Source organism: Dermacentor albipictus, chromosome 9 (assembly GCF_038994185.2).
Source record: "Dermacentor albipictus isolate Rhodes 1998 colony chromosome 9, USDA_Dalb.pri_finalv2, whole genome shotgun sequence".
NCBI classification, from domain to species: Eukaryota; Metazoa; Arthropoda; class Arachnida; order Ixodida; family Ixodidae; genus Dermacentor; species Dermacentor albipictus.
This window is the reverse complement of record NC_091829.1, coordinates 69399794-69418112: the sequence shown is the minus strand read 5'-3', so window position 1 is coordinate 69418112 and position 18319 is coordinate 69399794. Positions and strand designations below refer to the sequence as shown.

General features: G+C 45.0%; 1 protein-coding gene and 1 long non-coding RNA gene across 15 annotated transcripts in view; one reads left to right on the top strand and one right to left on the bottom strand.

Annotated features, from left to right (window-relative positions):
* LOC135908575 (E3 ubiquitin-protein ligase Topors-like) overlaps positions 1 to 18319 on the bottom strand; it is a 323708-nt gene that overhangs the window by 68088 nt on the left and 237301 nt on the right. The gene's annotated exons all lie outside the window — the stretch shown is intronic.
* LOC135908573 (uncharacterized) lies at positions 5068 to 16904 on the top strand. Its single transcript, XR_010566355.1, has 4 exons — positions 5068 to 5227; positions 6146 to 6247; positions 9562 to 9651; positions 16645 to 16904. It is a non-coding gene; the product is annotated as an uncharacterized lncRNA (long non-coding RNA).

The following is an 18319-nucleotide window of genomic DNA, read 5'->3' as shown; positions in this document are numbered from 1 at the left end:
TTCTCGGGCATTTCCAGCCTGAAAGCAGTCGATCCGTAGAATAGGTAAAGTGATATTTAAGAAAACATCCACTATATATATATATATATATATATATATATATATATATATATATATATATATATATAGTGGATGTTTTCTTAAATATCACTTTACCTATTCTACGGATCGACTGCTTTCAGGCTGGAAATCCTTCTGCTTTACTTACTTTAATCCTTACTTCAATGAGAAGTTCTGTAGGTCCGGTGCATAGGTAGTTGAAGAAACTAAGATGCACACTTGAAAGATGGACCACATCAAAGACTGCTAGAAGCACGGCATCCAATTTTTCTGGTAAAATCAACGGCGACTTCACTTGCGACAGCACTCACGTCATCTATCTGCTTGCATGTTCAGTGTGTCATATGCAGTATATCGGTCAGACCGAAGCATCTTTTCGTGTCAGGTTCAATAACCACAAAGCACACGTTAACAACTTGCCACACATTCCATTGTCTAAACATGTTGGACTGCCAGGTCATACGTTTGACAATATCAGTGTAACCATAATACAATCAGGTTTAAAATCGCACCATAATCGAGAAGTACAAAGATCCTTTCTACTCCATAAATTTAACACTGTGTCATCCCGTATCAACGAAAGCGTAGGTAAAATGTCGTGCCTTTCTGCCGTATCTTGATATCTATGTTCTTGTAGAGAATTGACAAAGCATGCCAAATCAGTTTTGCCATGTCGCAATCGATATTCTTTTGTACTTCATGTGCAATCATCGTGACACGTAATGATATTTCATGCATATCATTTATCATGCTTAAGTTATATTTGCTGCTGTACTTTCTTGTTCTATTATTTGCAAGTGTACACGTGCATGTACTACAGATTATGCCCACGTGCGCATGCCCTTAAAAGTGGCTGTGCGCTTCTTTTTGTGTTTATTCTGATGAAGGCCGTGCCACGGCCGAAACGTTAAAAACACAAAAGATGCAGTTTTCGTAAGTGTGCATATTACGGTCGCCCTCTTCACGTAGTCACTGACCATCATGCTCTCTGCTGGCTCTCATCGCTAAAGATCCTCCAGGCCGGCTTGGTCGATGGGCTTTGAGGCTACAAGAATTTTGGTATTCCGTTTCGTACAAGCCTGGCCGCCTGTGCGAAGACGCTGACAGCTTGTCGCGTTACCCTGTTCACGACCCTGACTCTTCTAATACCTTGCGGTAGAATTTGCTTTGCCAATCCAAAGTTAAAGATAGGTATGCGAGTGCGGTTCGCAGTAATAGTAAGTATACTGTGAGGCACGGTAAGGTCATACTGTAGTGGAATGTCGGGCAGAGGAGTGACAAGGTACTCGCCACCAGGAACTGGTGGGGAAGACAACAGTTCAATATAGGCTATTGACTTTGGCGGCAGGCGAAGAAAGCCGGTGGGGCGTAGGCGGCACTGGGGTGCGTCAGAAGGTTCTGTGAGAATCGGCAACTCAAGGCGAAGGGTACTGGCAGAGCAGTCAATAAGAGCAGAATGCGCGGAGAGAAAATCGATGACGAGAATTAGGTCGTGGGGGCAATGAGCGATCACGGTGAAGAAGACCGGCGATACTGACACGTGCCGTACACATGCCGACGGTAGGCACAGCACCGCCATCCGCAACGCGGACGACGCGTGCCGACGCTGGGGTGAGGAGCTTGTTCAGTCGTCGTCGGAAGGCAACACTCATATTAGAAACATGTGCTCCTGTATCGATGAGTGCCGTGACAGGATAGTCGTAAACGGTCAAGAAGGTTTTGGTTCGTAGGTAACGTGAGCAGAGGATTTGAGGGCAGGGTCGACAACGCAGCTTCACCTCCAGAAGCTGCAGGGCCTAGTTTTCCGGCTGGATCCGGGAGGCGATAGGTGGCGAAGAGAAGTGACAAGGTTGGGGTGAACCAGACTGATGGCGTTGAGGTGAGGGGTGCGGCTGTAGCGAATGTTCGGAGCAGGAGCATCAGCGGCAGTGGGTTCATGGCGGGTGGTATAGGGAACAGAAGGTCCAAATGTGTGGGAATAAGCCGCAGCGTATGCCCTAGGATGTGGTGGCCATCGGTTGCGGCAGTGACGAGCTACGTGGCCGATACGACAGCAGTGGAAGCAGATCGGCCTGTCATCAGGGGTACGCCATTCGGACGGGATGCGGCGAGATGTGGCAAGAAAAGACTGCCGGGGACAAGTGTTAGATATGGAGCTGTTTCCTGCGATTACTTCGAGTTCTCCAGACCACATCGGATTGCAGCACAGCTAATTGAGGAATGTAGAAGCAGGAAAGCGCATTCCAGAGGAGCGGCCGAGCAAACAAGTTTAAGGCAACAAGTTCACGTGCCAACAAGTTCGTGCGCCGCCGGGATTAGCAGGTGGGCATCCGACAATGGAGCATGAGCGGCCCTCCCCTTCTCCTCGTTAGAAGTGCATTGCCAGTCTGCGAGGCAAGACCGCAGAGAGCCGCCAGGTGTGACACCGCGACACGGGCGCCTACCATTGGCTGAAAGTGGCGTCATCGGAGCGGACTCTCCCATTGGTCAAACATGACGTGACTTACAGTGCTCGAAGGGCTTATAAGAAGCCTTCCAGAGAGACCTGAGCATTCTGGGACATTCCCTGATTCCCGGATTCACCTCTCCCGAACTTCTTGCCGCGGGCCGCAGCGTCCGAGTTGCTGCCGGCCCGTAATGTCTGTACTACTGATACTTGTCGCTCACCTCCCTGTATATAATGTAGAATAAATACTCCCAAGTTTGGGTTTTCATCCCGAAGTCCGTCCCTCAACCCCTACACAAGGAAGGACGCTAGAGAACTGGGGAACGCTGGTTTGAGAAGCTGAACACACGGAGTTCGGACCCATGTTCTCAAATTCTTGTCTGACGACGGCCTGAATCATCGCAATCGTGGTTTCTGGCGGATCGGGAGGCGTCGCTGAGAAAGATGGCGATCAGGCGGCCTCGAGTTCGCGGCGAACAATAGGGGTGACGTCGTCACAGGCGGTTGTCTGACGCGGTCGACCCTCACATGTCGACGCAGCAGCAGTGTTGGGTAGCCGTATGATGTGGTGTGAGATAAGGTGGCTCTTAGCTTGTTCAAGGCGACGGCATTCTTTTGCGATGGCGTCAATAGTCGAGACGTTGCCGAAAGCAAGCAAATTGAAGGCATAGTTGCGATGCCTTTTAGCACATGCGCCACTTTATCTGCTTCAGACATAGCATCGTCACCATGGCGGCATGGAGCCAAGACGTCGAGAATATATGAAACGTATGGCTCTGTAGATGTCTGAACACGAGACGCAAGAGCCTTTCTCGCGGCAACCTTGCGCCCAATGGAGTAGCCGAACAGTTCCCGTAGCTTTTCTTTGAAACTGTTTCAACTGGTTATCTCGTCGTCATGCGTTTGGTGCCACACACGTGGGTTGCCACCGATATAAAAGATGACATTGGCAAGCATAATCGTTGAGTCCCAGCTGCTATTAGCCCTGGCCTGGTCATAGAGATTGATCCATTCGTTCACGTCCTTTCTCTCCAAGCCCGAGAACACATCAAGGTCACGATGTTGCGCAATCGTGACGAGTGGAGCAGTCGGACAAGCCGAAGCCATTGCAGAGGTGGGCTCGTCACCGGGATGCATGGTGACAAACTCCATGTACCGACCACTTCCGCGTTCCGTGGTGAAGGACGGGGATCGCTAACCTCCACCAGAATGTTACGTGTGAAAAGACACAGACGAAAGAGGCTATTTACAGGCTATTTACACTAGAGCCAGAGAGCCAGGCCGACACTCGCTCGCGCCAAGGGCACAGACCAACTTCATCGTCGTTTTCTCGGCGGCTCGTCTCTTGAGCACCGCGTGATAATATCGTAATAATATGATGACACGGAGGTAGCCTTGAAGTACTTTAGTGGAAAAAATATTATTAGGGAAGTCGCGCAATCGAAGGGGGCTCTTCAGCTACAAGCTTGCCAATAGATGCATTTCTCATTGTTTTCCTATTGGGACATAACCCAAGCATTACCACCGTCCTTTTCTACGACATGAGTTGGTGACCAACTCATTATGGCGAATTTTCGCCACTGCTCCTAGGAAATTAAACTGCGCACAACTGCTGTTCCGAGGCTGCACACAGCGTTTCTTCTCTTCGAAGTCACCCCTGCATGCGTATGTGGTTGCGGAGGACAGAGACCCCGATTATGTTGGGATGTTCCTGCAGTATACAATAAACACCTAACCCTGCGAACAGATATAGGATTCGACGTAATAGTTCCGCAGGAAACCGCAAGGTGGAGAGAAGTAATTAATAAAGTGAAAATCTGACATCCACCCTATCCTAGCAGTTGCTGCAATGGAAACCCATATGAGTGCCTTGAAAGAAATGCCTCGCAGTTGAAGAAAAATTCTTCGAAACTCTTCAACTGCGAGGATTTTCTTTCAAGGAACCAGTATGGGTCTTTATTGTAGTAACTGCTACCATTGGGTGGATGTCTGACTTTCGCTTTATTTGATGTAGGACTCTTAGCATTCGAAAACGTTCTCATAGGCAGAAACACTGTGGGCCACACTAGGTATACTCACCAAGTGCGCGAAAAGGATCATCCAGGTCTTATCGATACTCATTGGGAAAAGGCAACAATATTCGAACAACTTTGACGATGGAGTCAGTCTACAGGAAGATACTTTCTTCGCGGCACCAATACTTTTTGTTGTTGTTTCAATTCTACTATATTACAATAAACAAAATGTATTGAATGGATCTGTAAGAGTGGCAACATGTGTGAGTTTTTAAGGCGTGCAAAATAATCCCGCCCGTAAAGGAGAGACACGTGGATTTGCTCTTTCTGCTGAGTCAGCAGGCGGTGGCTGTAACGTTCGTGCGCGAACACGCGCGTAAAGTCTGCACAATTAATAAAACGCGGCAACAAAGCATGCACGCGAAACGATGCGCAGAGAGAAACGTCGGGCAGACCTTTTTGTTCCATGCAATAACGTTCGCTCGTAAACGAGGCGCCTTCTATTGCGCTAGTATCGTTATAGCTGGCTTAATTTTCCACTGGCTTTTCATGCGCCCCTTTTAGGGTGAGTTTCACTTTTTCATAACCCCGCAGCAGCGTCGAAAACAGGCGGTGGGGCCAGGATACTGAACACGTAAGCACATTCGCCCTTCAGCACTTCTACAGGACACTGCGCAGTTTGGAGCAGAGCGGGCTCGAAGAAAAGGTCAGTCGTGAGAATCCAACGCTACGTTTTCCTTGCGCGGCTAATAGTTTCAACTGTAACGTGAGACCTAGAGTTGTAGCTCTAATATTGCCGGTGGTGCCCGTATAGTTTAATACAATTATCATAGGGAACTTTGGCGTTAGCGTCTGTGGGAGCTGTGAGCCAAGGAGTTCTGTCCGGTTGGGAATGATGGGTGGCACACGAATTTGCCGAAACTTCGTCATTCCGGCATTACCTGCGTGTCAAATAATTAAATCAACATTATTAAAATTGTCTGACGGCAGGATTCCAACGCGGGGCCTCTAGCACTGAAGCCTGATATATAAACCACTACGCCACGAATTAAATTAAATAGTTCGTTTGTGTGACCATATGTTGATTCAATTAAGAATTTCGATTTCTCGTAGAAGTAGCGGCCACCTCATCGGCAAATTTAGCTAAAAGGTTAGAAGTGTTCTGTGTGCCAGAGGCAATTAAAAAAAGTCAGTGCAGCTAAAAATAAAAAAAAAACCTTGTAGCCCAAGGTCATCGCATAGTGACTTTTCCAACACTTCGACGAGTGTCGCGGCTGCTGTTTGTGTCAGACGTCGTTAGTATAGCGAAACCCCTAGTAAAACACCATCATCGTTTAACTCGAAACAATCGCAGATAATATTTGAGGACTCACAATATTTCGAGTGGGCACATCAAGAATCGCTGAAGTCGATCGGGTTATGAAAATGTTAAATGTTAGTGCTGCGTAATAAATGTTGGTGTTGTTTAAGTTAAACTTTGATGATGTAATGCAATTCAAGATGAAATACGAGCCTGATTTATATGTACAAGAACTATACAAATGCCTACTTTTGCTTTGTATGCAAATGAGGACTATATTTACCATGTAGATCAGTTTTTGAGAATTTTCTCATGTGTGCACAGAATATGTCTGTGATGAAAAAAGGCCTGAAAATGACATTGCTGCTGTGGACTTTTGTGGGAAGCCTCTTCTTCGTTCCCGCACTGAAGACAATGGCTGAAGCGGTATGAAACCGACTTTTCCTTTCTTCTCACCTATTTGTGCGCATTTGGGGGCCGAACTTGTCAATTTTCGAAAAGTATTTTCCTTTCCAAATTGCCATTTGCAATTAGCACCAAGCAAGAGCTAATCTACGAAATCACGATTGCTAGCATGGCTAGTTTTTTCACGTACACGTGCCTTGTTTTTTGCGCATACTGTTCATTCTGAGCATCTTCGGCAAGGCGTAGTAAAATAAAAAAGAGACATATATATATATATATATATATATATATATATATATATATATATATATATATATATATATATATATATATATATATATATATATATATATATGCAGAACAGGAACGTACGAAGGACCTCCCCCCCGCCCCCAAATTAAGACGCATTCCCCTCCCCGCCCACGCCACCATTTCCCACACACATTCTTAAAGCGCCGCCAAATTAATGTTGAGGCTTGACAGCTATCTCGGCGGCGATCAACATTTTGCTGCCTTTCCCACTCCTTTTGGATGGCGGCAGTTATCGGCGTCTCCTGGGATGTTATGGCCAGTTTCCTCATCAATTCGGTGCCCGCGCGATTAACTCGAGATGTATTTAGTTGTCACCGTCTATTCAAAGGTCACGCCCATCGTTGTTGCTTCGTATATTCAACCTTCCTCGTTTAGGCTGATCCCGAGGCCAGGAAAGGGATTCAGTTCGTGGTCAGCTGGTCTGTGTTCACGTGGAACGAGTTGCGGCCAGAGAAAATACCAATTGCCTTTAACATTTCTTTTTGTTCCATTATTTCCTCGAGTGATGGCTCGCCGCAACTCTGACAGATCTTCGGAACAATATGCCCGTGATATGGGTTAGATAAGGTGGAAAATAAAATGATGCGAGACAACATCCATCATCAATCCCTGCAATAACCCTTGAACTCATAGGCAATATGACAGTCACCCGTTAATTCTTCTGGGTTGCCCCTAATTCTACAGCTCTTTTCGTGCAAAATTGCCAACTGGAAACAATAGTCGCAAGGATTTGAGAAATTAAGCGGTCTCCTAAGGGAGAGAGCTATGGCAACAGCCAAACAGGAAAGAAAAGCGAAAATTAACAATTGTAACCGTTGTTTATGATAATATTTATGGATCAACATCTTTTTATTTAAAAAGGAAGTAGAGAAAACGCCGCCGGAAGTGGAGGACAATTCCGTGTGTTCTGAACGACGCTTCTACGGTTATCATTCGAGTCGCCTAACGTTGCCAGTTCTCTGCTGTGCTTATGTAGGTGTTTTTCTAACCTTCCGCGGTGGCGCAGTACGTGTAGAATCGCAGCTTCCTGCGCCATACGCGGTTGTACGCGATTGGCGGCCACGCATCGTTACGTAACTTCCCAAATAGCAACACGAGTCGGTTGTGACACTCGCTAGAGCAGTAAACAAGGGATCCAAAACAACTGTGATTGTTCCGCAAATATATATTTCTGTATATTTCTTCCAGAGCTAAATAAAAAAGTGCTACTATAGTCGGATACAACTTAAGAGGAAGCTTTAGCTCGGCCCCACTCCAACGCGGCCTATTAAAATACATGTAAAACACATAAACGTTTTTTTTTTGAGATAGCCCCTGGACTGATTTTAATAAAGTTTGTTGGATTTCAGAGAGACAGCTAAACTATAGTGACTGTTGGAAGCAGAATTTCGATTTAGGGCCTGAAATTTGTTAAAAGATTTTCAAATATTCCACAGTTTGAAAAAAAAAAGATAGAAGCAAGAAGTTTACAAATCCATAGCTCTGCATCAAGAACAGCTATCGCAGTTCTGTAAACGGCATCCATTAGACCATTCAAAGCGGACGAATTTTATGTGTCATCTTATATTTTATGTGAATTTATTACGTTATTTACAAGGGTTCTGCAAAAACTGTATTTTCATTTTACAATTTTTTTTAGAATCATGTGTAGCATATCAATTATGTACGCTTTAGATGTACTATTAGGTGTAATTTACAGAATTGTGATATCATTTCTCGTTGGCGAAAGACAGAGTTGCAAACTTGATAGTCACGTTTTCGGACAATTTTCGATTTCTGCCAATTTTTAATAAAACATTGACAATCTAAAGAAAAAATTTGAAGCCGACTGTCACTGGAGTTCAAGTTTTTCTTTCAAATCCAACAAAGCTTGTCAAATTTGGTGCAGTGGTTGCCGAGAAAAACGAATTCTCCTTTTACATTACATATACTTAGATAGGAGCACCCGAGCTAAACCTTCCACTTAAGTATGCAATGAAGCCCCCCCCCCCCCCCCCCACGCCCTCATAACCGCCAGCCACTACTCCTTTGCGAGGCTGCAAATAATTCGTACTTCAAACTTTCTGTTACCCAAATAAGGCGGTACCTACAAAAATAAAATTATTAGCGCGTAATTAATACCTTTCCCCTCGCCTATTATAGTGGAATGGCGAATGCCTAATTCATCATTGAACTGCAATAACATGCTCGCTTCGCTGCAACTATTCGTTGTGAAGTTTCACTTCAGTTGGCAGTGAAGTTTCATGAGTAAAACGGGTTCAGCAGTGAAATGAACTGCACAGCAGATTTTGAAGAGTGAAATGCTCAGATTCCATACATTTTGTCCATGTCTGTTGCACACCTCATTGCTTCAGCCGATGAAAAGGCTCTTGAAGAATAGCAGACGCTCCCGAGGTATCAAGTACGACGCCATATTGAAAAGGCAGCATTACGACGATTTTGTTTGCTTATGTGATTGGCTGACGGAGTAACACAACTCCTCGCATTCCGTGTGCCTTTGTTGTCAACTGCTGTTTCTTAAAGTACTATTCTACTAAAGCAATATTTATGTTACACGTTCACTTCTGTACTTGTTCTTGGCAGTGTTATTCCTGCGTTTCTTTCCTACGCGACTCCATTTGACGTGGTTCTTTGTTTGCCAAGTAAGGGAGAGGCGTATCGCACAGGCGTACCTGTAAAATACACCTTATTTCATTTCTCTTTTGTGGGTTTACGCGTTTTTATGGTGAACGCTGGGTGCTATTCATATTTGTAATAGTAAAGGTACCCCCCCCCTCATTTTCACAGAAAAGTTACCTTGGGTTGCCCCCCCCCCCCAAAAAAAAAAGAAAATCCTGGGTACGTGCCTGATATAGAAGCACATCACTCTGCAACATGCAGGAACAATGAGCTGTCATAACGATGCTAATAAACAGTAAGAAAGGAGTCAATACTGGTGCCTGAAATTTATAACCCGCAGGACGGTCATTTCCACTGTGATCAGCACTTTTTGAAATGACGCTCATGTTTTTTCTTTACTAAAGCGAGGGATGACAACACCGGAGCCTCGCCTACCAAAAGAGCGCAATGCTGTGGAAGGCCTTTGGAAATCATGCAGCAATTTATCACAGGCGGTAAGCATTGTATTACATGGTTCAACGTGGCGGTGGTAGCTAAAGTATCACCCGCCGTGGTTGCTCAGTGGCTATGGTGTTGGGCTGCTGAGCACGAGGTCGCGGGATCGAATCCTGGCCACGGCGGCCGCATTCCGATGGGGGCGAAATGCGAAAACACCCGTGTACTTAGATTTAGGTGCACGTTAAACAACCCCAGGTGGCCGAAATTTCCAGAGCCCTCCACTACGGCGTGCCTCATAATCAGAAAGTGGTTTTGGCACGCAAAACCCCATAATTTAATTTTTTTAGCTAAAGTATTTCCGCAGGCTGTGTTGTCCGTGCCGGACTGGGCCTTCAATTGCTACGCTTGCAGGATTATCGAGAGAAAAATTAGCGCATTCCATATTTTGCGTTATTACAACGTTCTGGACATGAAAACCCTGGTGAAAATTAACTAGCGGGCCTCAAAGCGAATAAATAAAGCACTATACTACTTGCCGCTGGACTAGTTAGTTCACACTTATTAGGACGTGTTGAGACGGGGGACCAAAACATTTCATTTTATGAAACCATTAACACATTGTAGTACTGCACTACGATAGAGGTTCTACGAACCTGCTTCGGTTTCGATTCCGGGAGGTGCAGGTTTGTTAACGCAGTATGTGGTTATTTGGCAGCGGGACATTACAGCGCTTTGCCATAGCACTCGCTCCATCGTCTGCTGTGCTGTATTCGTTGGGTGTTCCGATGTCTCAGCTTAGCAGACAACCGAGAGAGTATAGACCGCCCATGTAAGTGGACCACCCACCTTTAACGAGGTCTGCTTATATAAGTGAGCTCTTCAGCGCTTTGCAGCGAATCATACCTTCTACCTCTACGGAACGTTTGTTCTCAACTAGAGCGGTAAATATATCGTGCGTATTGCGTTTTTTTTTTCTCTTCTTTTACGTGCCCTTCATTTGCGCTGCGGTTGTCGGACGCACCTACGGAAGAGCGACGAAGCAGCGATTATAGGACGGGCAGGACGAGTTAACATCCGCCATGTATCCGCCACTATACTGATGGGCGACTTCAATGCCAAGGTAGGCAAGAAGCAGGCTGGAGACAAGTCAGTGGGGGAATATGGGATAGGCACTAGAAATAACAGACAAGAGTTATTAGTAGACTTTGCAGAACAGAATAATATGCGGATAATGAATACCTTATTCCGCAAGCGGGATAGCCGAAACTGGACGTGGAGAAGCCCGAATGACGAGTCTAGAAATGAAATAGACTTTATACTCTGCGGTAACCCTGGCGTCATACAAGAAGTGGACATGCTCGACAAGGTGCGCTACAGTGACCATAGGATGGTAAGAACTCGAATTAGCCGAGACTTGAGGCGGGAACGGAGGAAACGTACATAAAAAGCCGATCAATGAGTTAGCGATAAGAGGGAAAATCGAGGAATTCCGGATCAAGCTACAAAACAGGTATTCGGCTTTAACTCAGGAAGAGGAGCTTAGTGTTGGAACAATGAACGACAATCTTACGGGCATCATTAAGGAGTGCGCAATAGAAGTAGGTGGCAACTCCGTTAGACAGTGTACCAGTAAGCTATCGCAGGAGATTAAAGATCTCATCAAGAAACGCCAATGTATGAAAGCCTCTAACCCTACAGCTAAAATAGAACTGGCAGAACTTTCGAAGTTAATCAACAAGCGTAAGACAGCTGACATAAGGAAGTATAATATGGATAGAATTGAACATGCCCTCAGGAACGGAGGAAGCCTAAAAGCAGTGAAGAAGAAACTAGGAATTGGCAAGAATCAGATGTATGCGTTAAGAGGCATAGCCAGCAATATCATTACTAATATGGATGAGATAGTTCAAGTGGCAGAGGAATTCTATAGAGATTTATACAGTACCAGTGGCACCCACGACGATAATGTAAGAAAGAATAGTCTAGAGGAATTTGAAATCCCACAAGTTACGCCGGATGAAGTAAGGAAAGCCTTGGGAGCTATGCAAAGGAGGAAGGCAGCTGGGGAGGATCAGGTAACAGTAGATTTATTGAAGGATGGTGGGCAGATTGTTCTAGAAAACTAGCCACCCTGTATATGCAATGCCTCATTACCTCAAGCGTACCGGAATCTTGGAAGAACGCTAACATAATCCTAATCCATAAGAAAGGGGACGCCAAAGACTTGAAAAATAATAGACCGATCAGCTTACTATCCGTTGCCTACAAAGTATTTACTAAGGTAATCGCAAATAGAATCAGGAACACCTTAGACTTCTGTCAACCAAAGGACCAGGCAGGATTCTTTAAAGGCTACTCAACAATAGACCATATGCACAGTATCAATCAGATGATAGAGAAATGTGCGGAATATAACCAATCCTTATATGTAGCTGTCTTTGATTACGAGAAAGCGTTTGATTCAGTCGAAACCTCAGCAGTCATGGAGCCAATACGAAATCAGGGTGTAGACGAGCCGTATGTAAAAATACTGAAAGATATCTATAGCAGCTCCACAGCCACCGTAGTCCTCTATAAAGAAAGCAACAAAATTCCAATAATGAAAGGCGTCAGACAGGGAGATACGATCTCTCCAATGCTATTCACAGCGTGTGTACAGGAGGTATTCAGAGACCTGGATTGGGAAGAATTGGGGATAAAAGTTAATGGAGAATACCTTAGTAACTTGCGATTCGCTGATGATATTGCCTTGCTTAGTAACTCAGGGGACCAACTGCAATGCATGCTCACTGACCTGGAGAGGCAAAGCAGAAGAGTGGGTCTAAAAATTAATCTGCAGAAAACTAAAGTAATGTTTAACAGTCTCGGTAGACAACAGCAGTTTACGATAGGTAGCGAGGCACTGGAAGTGGTAAGGGAATACATCTACTTAGGGCAGGTAGTGACCGCGGATCCGGATCATGAGACTGAAATAATCAGAACAATAAGAATGGATTGGGGTGCGTTTGGCAGACATTCTCAGATCATAAACAGCAGGTTGCCATTATCCCTCAAGAGAAAAGTGTATAATAGCTGTGTCTTATCAGTACTCACGTACGGAGCAGAAACCTGGAGGCTTACGAAAAGGGTTCTACATATATTCAGGACGACGCAACGAGCTATGGAAAAAAGAATGATGGGTGTAACGTTAAGGGATAAGAAAAGAGCAGTTTGGGTGAGGGAACAAACGCGAGTTAATGACATCTTAGTTGAAATGAAGAAAAAGAAATTGGCATTGGCAGGCCATGTAATGAGGAGGGAAGATAACCGATGGTCATTAAGGGTTACGGACTGGATTCCAAGGGAAGGGAAGCGTATATAGCAGGGGGCCGCAGAAAGTTAGCAGGGCGGATTAGATTAAGAAGTTTGCAGGTGCGACATGGCCACAATTAGTACATGAGCGGGGTAGTTGGAGAAGTATGAGAGAGGCCTTCGCCCTGCAGTGGGCGCAAACAGGCTGCTGCTGCTGCTGCTGATGATTATTAGTATTATTTGCTAAATGTTTCGTAATTGCTAAAAGATTCGTAATTGTCGAACGTCGCTGTCCCGCGCTGGTCTGTGAAGTCATAGGTGGGACATACTATAAGGGCCTATGTGAAACCCGGATGAACCACGTGAGGTATCTGTTGTACGAAATTATAGCCTCAAAACTGCCTGCAAGGGAATGATATTTGACTCGCAGGTTCCTGGTCACACTGTCTCTATTCGGTGCCGACATAAGAATAACAACGAAAAAATATGTATGCGCGCTGTTCAACTCAAACACAAATTGCAAAGATGCTTCAGCCAATTAGGTTCTTTAACGTCACTGACGCCACTGGTTTTGCGTGCTTAAAGAGGCAGCTTTCCCCGCACAGATAACTCTAAGAGGCACTGTTCTTTTTATTCACAAGTTTTACAGTTTGCTTATAAAAAACCAGAAGGGTCCGGATTAAAGGCGCTAGCATGCGCCTGACTTAGGCCCTGACCCCTGTACAATATGCGCTCCAGCGAAGCAATCAGCACAGCGTAAGAATGAGGAGAAAAGAAAAAAAAAGTAGGGGGGCGGATTTGAACAAATAATTCATGAGCAAAGATCGAGAAAAAAATTATACGCTGCAAGCTAAGAAAAACAAGCACACGATGTGCAACCAAAAAGCGGATCGGAATGAAACCGGAAGGTCTCGGGCAAATTTTGTGGGGGATGCTGATATCGTCTGTAAACGAAAGGTAATATTTTAGATTGAAACAACGACATTTCATTTTTCACAATCAGCCTAGCATTTACATCGGCTAACCAAAGTCGTTAACCCATCAGCGGACTTCTGCTGGCTTCGTAACTTCGTAGAGGAAATCTGGTGCCAGCGTCTATGGGAGTTTTCTCTAAGGGGCGCTGTGCTGTCATGGGAATGATGGTATGTGCATCTGTGATGCTTGTGTTGGCTGGTTTTGTAAGAGGCTTCGTCTAAATCTTGGATACTGCTATCAGAAATAACGAGTGCTTAAAGTAACATCTTCTGAAAAGGTTTTCATTGAACCATACTACCTCATCCAATGAAGTTTACTAACCTACAATGCATAACCAGGCGAAGAAAAGCGACAACGGGCGACAAACTGTTCCAAAGCGAGCGCGAATCTTGTCTGTTCTCCAACTTATGCGGCCCACTGACGCTTTCTACATTTCATATAGTTGTACATGTAATAAAAAGTTTCCATTATTAAACAAAACGTGTTTGTGTGAAATAAAGCTAAATGACCTTTTCACGTAAGAATGAATCATTGTGACATAGGGAAGGGTGCTTGCCAGGCGCGTCTTCAAGGTGTCCTGGCTCTCCGGGAAGGATGCCAATACGAAGCCACAATATACCGGCATTCCCATTCATACCACAGCGAGGTAATGCCAGATTTCCTTCTAGGTAATATAGTCAGAAACTCTATGGATGTGCTGTTCACTAGCACTGTTTGCTTCAAGGTGCCAAACCTCACTGCTCAATAATCTGCGCTTCTTCATCATCATCAGCCTGGTTACGCCCACTGCAGGGCAAAGGCCTCTCCCATACTTCTCCAACAACCCCGGTCATGTACTAATTGTGGCCATGCCGTGCCTCCAAACTTCTTAATCTCATCCGCCCACCTAACTTTCTGCCGCCCCCTGCTACGCTTCCCTTCCCTTGGGATCCAGTCCGTAACCCTTAATGACCATCGGTTATCTTCCCTCCTCATTACATATCCTGCCCATGCCCATTTCTTTTTCTTGATTTCAACTAAGATGTCATTAACTCGCGTTTTTTGCCTCACCCAATCTGCTCTTTTCTTATCCCTTAACGTTACACCTATCATTCTTCTTTCCATAGCTCGTTGCGTCGTCCTCAGTTTGAGTAGAACCCTTTTCGTAAGCCTCCAGGTTTCTGCCCCGTAGGTGAATACTGGTAAGACACAGCTATTATATACTTTTCTCTTGAGGGATAATGGCAACCTGCTGTTCATGATCTGAGAATGCCTGCCAAATGCTCCCCAGCCCATTCTTATTCTTCTGATTATTTCCTTCTCATGATCCGGATCCGCCATCACTACCTGCCCTAAGTAGATGTATTCCCTTACAACTTCTAGTGCCTCGCTGCATATTCTAAATTGCTGTTCTCTACCGAGACTGTTAAGCATTACTTTAGTTGTCTGCAGATTAACTTTTAGACCCACTCTTCTGCTTTGCCTCTCCAGGTCAGTGAGCATGCATTGCAATTGGTCCCCTGAGTTACTAAGTTACTGCGCTTCTTAGGGGAAGCATTATGAAAGGTTGGGAGTTTAAAAGACCCAAACTTGAGAGAGGAGAACAGAGTGGCATTGGTTGGATAGCAAACGGGCATCGCCGCGTTTTCTCGTTAAGGTAATCCTCTAATGTCCAAACACTTTCGCATAAGAAAACTAGAACAAGTCAATTTATTTCTAGCAGTGGGAAGTTGACAACCGCAAGAAAAACAACGAATCGATGTTTGGGCTATAACCTAACTGTAATGGCAAATAATTTTTTATTTGTTCGCTGAACTTTTTCACAAGTGAATATTTGCTCCAGCGTGTCCAAAGCGCTACTGTAGGCTACGTGTAGTGTTGCGTGTCTAAATATGAATTTTGAGAGAACAAGCTAAACGTAGCGCAATGATACATTAAGAATTACAAGGTTAATAGAAAAAGAAATGGCCGTTGACCGGCCATATAACGCGCAGTACAGATAATTGGCGGTCTTTAAGAGTTGGAGAATTGGTGCCAGCGGGAAAGAACCATAGTTGCGGAACTCCAGCGAACTAAGGGGTGTGAGCGAAGAGAAAGATAAAAAGATGTTTGTTGGAGAGAACAAATAAAAAATCTCTGCGTTGCTTCTTGTGGAAGTCCTGTTGGAATTTAGATTTGTTGTTGAACACCTTCGCAGGAAAATGGCCGGGAGTGGTCGCATAGAAAATTTGCCGGAATGGAATGCAGTATAGGCTATAGAGGAAATACTGAAGAGAGTTATTCTGGTATGGGACCTGCGCTCTGCACCATACTTAATAATAATAATAATATATGGGGTTTTACGTGCCAAAACCACTTTCTGATTATGAGGCACGCCGTAGTGGGGGACTCCGGAAATTTTGACCACCTGGGGTTCTTTAACGTGCACCTAAATCTAAGTACACGGGTGTTTTCGCATTTCGCCCCCATCGAAATGCGGCCGCCGTGGCCGGGATTCGATCCCGCGACCTCGTGCTCAGCAGCCTAACACCATAGCCACTGAGCAACCACGGCGGGTTGCACCATACTTGAAATATATTAATTAGGATAATGATAATAGATGTTGACCACATCCATGGTGAATAGAATTGCAAGTTTAGAAACGTTTTGGGAGTCTTCTTTTTCTGTCCTTGAGCAGAAGTTTGTTTTGCGTGACCTCTTCGAGCATTATACGAATGATGGTACAAACATATGCACTGCCCTTATATGCAAATGTGCTGCGGTATTCTCACTGTTGCCGTTTTGCGTTTTGTTTGTCGTCGCAGTGCGCAAGGGACACTGACTGCTGCGAGGCGTGGATTTGCGTAGACGACCGGTGCAAAGCTTAGGAGCCATCGATGGAAAATCCGGGGTTAACCACCGGGGGCAGCTCAGAAAGTGGGGCTCCTGCTGGGCGAAAAACAATTTGGGATGCCTTCCCAACTCACAGGAAAATGGCTTACACCATAAAACACTTGCTCTTTCTTCATGCCCGATAGTTACGTGCTACAGCGGGTACGCCCTGAATAAAATATTTTAAAGTGTCGCCAATGTTGTAGCTTCGTATTGCCACGGTGTGTTTCGTAGTTGCGCAGTCTATATAGAGTTCAGCGGCGAAGATGATTGCACACGGCACGCTCTCTGAGTGGGTGTGGTCACAGAAAGTCTCAAAGCTTGCTTAACAGCGCGACCGTGTGAACTCTTGATGCTGATTTATTAGCATCACCTTCGAAACCTGGCAAGTGGTGAATAGTCACCAAGCCTGCCTGAGCCAACCAAGTAATCTATAGATACTTGTCAGCCTAGTATTTGTTGTCTCGTCAACCTTGTTCTATCTTCCTTAAAATATAAGTATCTAGTACACATAACTATGTCTGTAACGTATGCCTGACAGGATGGACAGACGGATGGATCCTATGAGCGCCTCCTTTGAAATGGGGTAGTGGGTGGTGCCACCAAGCTTCTTCTTACTTCGCCGATTGTCTTGCCTATCTTAATTTTCACAGAAAAAATTCAGTGCCCTTCTACTCTGTGAAGGAGGATGACCAACAAAGCTGTGTATCTGGGCCCCTTAATGGCGAACTGCACCTCCGCCGTGGGTCGGCCCGGCATTGCACTATATTCGTGATTTTTTTTTCTACACGCGGACATGATAGTGGGGAAAGTAGCCCTTAACAGCTTCTCTGTAAAAAAAGAGAAATTACCCAGCAACGATCTTTCTGGGATATTATTGGGAACTTCGTTTTTGTACGCCCCCGTTATTTGTGGTCTCCTTAATTTCTGCCATCAAACCTCCAACCACCTTTTAGTATTCTTTATTGCGGACATGTTTTATGTTGAACCCAAGGGCTTCATGTAGGTCAGCGGAGCCTAAACCGACAGCTGTGTAATTATCCTCACATTATAATGCAACATGTTCCAGGTATTGCCTTGCTTTACTGCAGCAAACACATGCTCCTTCCTTGGTGTATAGCTCGCCCTAAAGTACGCGTTCCAAAGCACATGCTGATATCACTTCGAATAGTAGAGAACTTCCCTTTGAGTTGTCATCAATTGTTTATTTCGTGACTTCGTTTTTACTTCTTAGGCATTTACTCCCTGCCGTTTTTTCTTTCCGTTGCCGCCACACACGATATTGTCTCAGCCTATCTGACTTTGTGCTTAGCGATCTTGGTGGCCATGTTGCTTAATATACCGGCCACAAGCTAGCTGGTAGGCTACTTATTTACTTTCCTTCACTGTGAGTCATTATTATGCCTGTGCATATAATTGACCACTGTCGAAACCCCCTTACTTTCTTTCATATTTCTAAGTAGTTCTTTCATATCTGTTACATACTGAGCTTTCCTCAATTCAAACATTGTCTAGCCCTGTATAACACTGTACACCTTCGTTTCAAGTTTTCCCGTTAGCGCCGGTGAGATAATGCCGACGGTGATGATTACTGGATTCCCGGTGAAA